Raw genomic sequence first — 6,821 nt, forward strand, 5'->3', positions numbered from 1 at the left:
AGCACTGATTTTTCTTTCGGATCAGACACCAAGTAAAATTCATGCTGGTATCGGCAATACCGATCCGATACCAATACTTTTTGCAAATTCACCTATGTCTGCTAAAATGTATGAAGTTGTGTATTTCTAATAATATCTCACAGCATAAAGAGTACAAGACATAATTAATTATTTTTGAACTCTGAAGCGCCCAATATAGATGTGCCAATCTTATGGCATCGTATTCAAAAAGACTTCAGGCTGTAATTGCTGCCAAAAGGTGCATCAACAAAGTATTGAGGAAACAATGTGAATACATATGTACATGTGTTTTTTTTTTAAATAAATTTGCATAATTGAAAACAAAAAATGTTTTTGACATTGTCAATGAAAGTATTCCATTTTGAAATAAGGCTGTAACATAAAGAAATGTGGAAAAAGTGAAGCGCTATTAATACTTTCCGGATGAACTGTGTATTGAGGTACTGATGTGAATAACAATGTACTGTAGCCCAAAAAACAGGACAAAATCAAACAAAATACACAAAAATTGTGTTTCAACCCACAAAAAAACAGAAATAAGTAAAATAATCAAAGCATTAAAATAAATTAAATAATAAAAATCATTCGAATAAAAAAGTATTTCACAATTACATGTTGACGTGAAAATACTGAACTTGCAAACACTCAACAAAAGCATCCAGTTACTTTACTTTTTACACTGTTTATACACTGTTCCTGTTAATGATACACACTATCTCAAATAACAAATATCAAAAATATTGATACTTTGATTTGAGAATCGATATTACAACATTAATATCTGGTATCGGCTGTATGAACATATCAGTATCGATCCGCACATCACTAGTCCACATGATTTGTTATAAAATATTTTAGGTAGCCGAGAGACATTTAGCCCATCACAATTTCTCAGATACAGTCAAAAACCATTAATGATGGGTACACTCATTTAAAGCCAATAAAATGCCTGTTGTTGATACTTTAAAACATTCTATAGATTGATAGATATACAGAGAGATATACAGAGAGAGAGAAAGAGTATTTGTAATCTAATCTAATCTGTAAACCGTCGATCATAATATTTTATTAGAACGTATCAAAACACGAATTGGTATGTCAGACTTAGCCCTGTCTTGGTTTAACTCTTATCTTACTGATAGGATGCAGTGTGTCTCCCATAACAATGTGACCTCGGACTACGTTAAGGTAACGTGTGGAGTTCCCCAGGGTTCGGTCCTTGGCCCTGCACTCTTCAGCATCTACATGCTGCCGCTAGGTGACATCATACGCAAATACGGTATTAGCTTTCACTGCTATGCTGATGACACCCAACACTACATGCCCCTAAAGCTGACCAACACGCCGGATTGTAGTCAGCTGGAGGCGTGTCTTAATGAAATTAAACAATGGATGTCCGCTAACTTTTTGCAACTCAACGCCAAAAAAACGGAAATGCTGATTATCGGTCCTGCTAGACACCGAACTCTATTTAATAATACAACTCTAACATTTGACAACCAAACAATTAAACAAGGCGACACGGTAAAGAATCTGGGTATTATCTTCGACCCAACTCTCTCCTTTGAGGCACACATTAAAAGTGTTACTAAAACGGCCTTCTTTCATCTCCGTAATATCGCTAAAATTTGCTCCATTCTGTCCACTAAAGACGCTGAGATCATTATCCATGCGTTTGTTACGTCTCGCCTCGACTACTGTAACGTATTATTTTCGGGTCTCCCCATGTCTAGCATTAAAAGATTACAGTTGGTACAAAATGCGGCTGCTAGACTTTTGACAAGAACAAGAAAGTTTGATCATATTACGCCTGTACTGGCTCACCTGCACTGGCTTCCTGTGCACTTAAGATGTGACTTTAAGGTTTTACTACTTACGTATAAAATACTACACGGTCTAGCTCCATCCTATCTTGCCGATTGTATTGTACCATATGTCCCGGCAAGAAATCTGCGTTCAAAGGACTCCGGCTTATTAGTGATTCCCAAAGCCCAAAAAAAGTCTGCGGGCTATAGAGCGTTTTCCGTTCGGGCTCCAGTACTCTGGAATGCCCTCCCGGTAACAGTTCGAGATGCCACCTCAGTAGAAGCATTTAAGTCTCACCTTAAAACTCATTTGTATACTCTAGCCTTTAAATAGACTCCCTTTTTAGACCAGTTGATCTGCCGTTTCTTTTCTTTTTCTTCTATGTCCCACTCTCCCTTGTGGAAGGGGTCCGGTCCGATCCGGTGACCATGTACTGCTTGCCTGTGTATCGGCTGGGGACATCTCTGCGCTGCTGATCCGCCTCCGCTTGGGATGGTTTCCTGCTGGCTCCGCTGTGAACGGGACTCTCGCTGCTGTGTTGGATCCGCTTTGGACTGGACTCTCGCGACTGTGTTGGATCCATTGTGGATTGAACTTTCACAGTATCATGTTAGACCCGCTCGACATCCATTGCTTTCCTCCTCTCCAAGGTTCTCATAGTCATCATTGTCACCGACGTCCCACTGGGTCATTATTGTCACCGATGTCCCACTGGGTGTGAGTTTTCCTTGCCCTTATGTGGGCCTACCGAGGATGTCGTGGTGGTTTGTGCAGCCCTTTGAGACACTAGTGATTTAGGGCTATATAAGTAAACATTGATTGATTGATTGATAATCTAAACAGAAAAAACATACAGCGAGAGCAGAAGGGAAGTGCTCTGAACGGCCAGACTATGATAGAAACAAAAATAAATGCAGGAACGCAGCAATAAACACTTACTACATATGTTGAGCAGATGGCGTCCACAAAGTAGTGCGTACTAGAACTTGGCATCATGTGATTGTTTTGTTTGTAATAATCTTGCACAATTTAAAAAAATACTTTTCACATTGTCAATGAATTCATTCCATTTTGAAATTCGGCTGTAAAATAAAATGTGGAAAAAATTAAGTTACTTCAATTGTTTACACTGTTTATACACTGTTACTAATAATGATACACACTATCTCAAATAACTAAAATATCAAAAGTATTGATACTTTGATTTGAGAATTGATGTTACAACATAAATATCTGGTATCGGCGGTATCAATATATCACTATCGATCCGCACATCACTCGTCCACGTGATTTATTATAAAATATTTTAGGTAGCCGACACAGAAGTTTAGCCCATCACAGTTGCTCAGATACAGTCAAAAACCATCAATGATAGGCACACCTATTTAAAGCCTATAAAATGCCTGTTGTTGACACTTAAAACATTCTATAGATCAATAGATATACAGAGAAAGAGAGAGAGTATTTGTAAATAGAATAGAATAGAAAGTACTTTATTGATCCCTGGGGAAATTCAGCACCACAGTTCGCTCACAATAGACAATAAATACTATACAGCTTTTTTCAAATGTGAATAATATAAATATATTATACATATATTCTAAATTTAAGTGCATTCAAGAAAAAACATATGCCTTGTACAGTATGATAGAAACAAAATAAAATGCTGGAACGCAGCAATAAACACTTACTACATAGGTGGAGCGGATGGCGTCCACAAAGTAGTGCATACTAGAGCTTAGCATCAAAGAGGATCGTCGATCATCACCCCTGAAACACAGAATAATGTCCCGACAAACCCATGGTGTCGCAAGCTTAACTCAAATAGTGCTAATCACGAACAGAAAACAGGTGAGGGGGAAAAAGTGCTCGAAGGCAGGCGTAAAGCAGTTACGAAAAAACACCAACACAACAGCACTAAACACAGAAGAACACTAACAAAACAAGCGTGTTGGTGATGAGTGAAATATTTTTAAATAAATATATTAAAATCAAATAGAAAAAAAACCCTAAGAAGATTTTTTTTTAAAAAGTAACAACCAAAGTTACACACAAAAATAAAGCAAAAACTTAGCTGAAGAAAAGAAAAGAAAAACGCTGCAAACAATAGATTTGCTATTATTGCAGTTTTTAACATACCGCTTTTCAGACAATAAGCCAAAAACAAATCCCTCCTCTGTTTACCAGCTAATTATCACAGCAAAACAATACAAAAAGCCACAGAAACCCCAAAAGTCTCTCAGGAATCTCTCCTTCCTCTTGAATTTAGTCCTTTCTTTCCCTCTTTTGTTCCACTTTAGCTTTGAGAGAGTTCTCCTGAACAAGGGCTTCTTCCATGGAAGGGGGAGAAAAGTGTGTGTTACAGGATCTTCCTCTAATGGAGACATGTTTGGCATTTCTATGAGAATATTAGGTATCCCATAATCTCATCATGTGGGCCTTGAAGAGCTAAGAGTCTTTTTTTTATCGAATCATGAAGACAAAGCCATGCATGCTGTTTGTAATTCTAACCCTCTTAATTCATTTTGTCCCCATAAATGTTGGACAGAAACTATTTTTTCCTCCATCAAAAAGGACTATATACTCACTGGCCACAACATTAGATATGCCTGCACCCTCTTATGCACAGAGGGAAATTATATCTTTGATATTAGTCCTTTTTGTTGATTTAACATTGTAAAGCAATCTGCTCCGCCTATCACAGGGGTCGGCAACCCAAAACATTGAAAGAGCCATATTGGACCAAAAATACAAAAAACTAATCTGTCTGGAGCCGCAAAAAAATGAAAAAGCCGTATATAAGTCTTATAATGAAGGCAACACATGACGTAAAAGTCAGCTATAATAGCCTACTATCAAAATGACTATGTGTCGCAGGCTGAAGCAAATCTTCGTTGACAGAAATGTTGACATTTAATATTTGTCCTACACATTTTTACAACATCAGAAACCATTAGTAAATCAGAGGCTACTCAGAAGGTGAGATAACCCCTGGAAATTACTCACTTTTAAAGGCTTACTGAAATGAGATTTTCTTATTTAAACGGGGATAGCAGGTCCATTCTACGTGTCACACTTGATCATTTCGCGATATTGCCATATTTTTGCTGAAAGGATTTAGTAGAGAACATCGACAATAAAGTTCGCAACTTTTGGTCGCTAATAAAAAAGCCTTGCCAGTACCGGAAGTAGCAGACGATATGCGCGTGACGTCACGGGTTGTGGAGCTCCTCACATCTGAACATTGTTTTACAATCATGGCCACCAGCAGCAAAAGCGATTCGGACATAGAAAGTGACGATTTCCCCATTAATTTGAGCGAGGATGAAAGATTCATGGATAAGGGAAGTGAGTGAAGGACAAGCAAAAAAAAAAAAGACGAGGGCAGTGGGAGCGATTCAGATGTTATTAGACACATTTACTAGGATAATTCTGGAAAATCCCTTATCTGCTTATTGTGTTACTAATGTTTTAGGGAGATTATATGGTCGTACCTGTACAACCTGAAGGTCGGCCCCGCACCTTTCTTCAGCGCCAGTCGACGGTTGGTGGCGATGCCCATCTCTGCCCTTCGCAAGGGACCCTCTTCGAAACACAATGTTTCGAAATGATCGCTGCATAATACACTGTACTTTGTGTGTGTGGTCCAATCCAACCGTGTTCGCTTGACATCTCTGTTTCATAGTAAATCTTTCGGGAATGTAAACAATGAAACACCGGCTGTGTTTGGGTTGCTAAAGGCGGCCGCGATACACCGCTTCCCACCTACAGCTTTCTTCTTTGACGTCTCCATTATTCATTGAACAGATTGCAAAAGATTCAGCAGCGCAAATGTCCAGAATACTGTGGAATTATGCGATGAAAACAGACGACTGGAATGATAGGAAAAAAAAAAATTCAGTTCATCCAGGACAGCTCGAAGGGGAAGGGGTATGCTGCCTGCAAATTTTGTAGGTCAGACTTCTACATTGAACACGGTGGCCGAACCGATACACTCATTCATGAACGGATTATACATATATATATATTTATATGTATATACACTGTATAAAGAAATACTTGAAAATATATACACCCCCGCTACCCCACCACCTCAACAACACACACACACACACACCCATCTTCCGATTTCGAAGGTCTCAAGGCTTGAGTTTGATTTAAATTTTATTTGGAACATGCAGGCAAGCATACAACATGATACATCACAATTTCCAGTTTTTCTTTTCAACATGTTCGAAAAGGAGTAGGAAGAAGCAGAGCAGTTTAGCTCGGTTGGTAGAGTGGCCGTGCCAGCAACTTGAGGGTTGCAGGTTCGATTCCCGCTTCCGCCATCCTAGTCACTGCCGTTGTGTCCTTGGGCAAGACACTTTACCCACCTGCTCCCAGTGCCACCCACACTGGTTTGAATGTAACTTAGATATTGGGTTTCACTATGTAAAGCGCTTTGAGTCACTAGAGAAAAAGCGCTATATAAATATAATTCACACTTCACTTCACATTTAATCCTACCCCTTCTCTTCTACATAACAGTTTCTAGACTTTTTGTTCACTTCATGTTCTCAATTTATTCACAATATACTCCATAATAATCACAATAAAAATAAATAAATAGTAAAAATAATTAAATAATAATAATTGGTGGAGTAATTCATATTTCATATTATGAGATAAGTAAGATTATTTTGAGAATGAATGGATGGATGAAATAATGTTTGGCAAGGTTGGCAAGTATGTATTACATAAAGATAATGTGTCATGAGACATGCACAACTAAAGTATGCACAAAGACGATAAAAGTAAAGGATATTAAATGAGCTCAAATATACCTACAAATGAGGCATAATGATGCAATATGTACATGCAGCTAGTCTAATTAGCATGTTAGCATTGATTAGTTTGCAATCTTGCACTGACCAAATATGCCGGATTAGCAGTCCAACAAGTCTTATAACATCAACAAAGTGCACCCTTGTGTATTCACGCACAGTATAAAA

This window comes from Nerophis ophidion, linkage group LG23 (genome assembly GCF_033978795.1).
Source record: "Nerophis ophidion isolate RoL-2023_Sa linkage group LG23, RoL_Noph_v1.0, whole genome shotgun sequence".
NCBI lineage: Eukaryota > Metazoa > Chordata > Actinopteri > Syngnathiformes > Syngnathidae > Nerophis > Nerophis ophidion.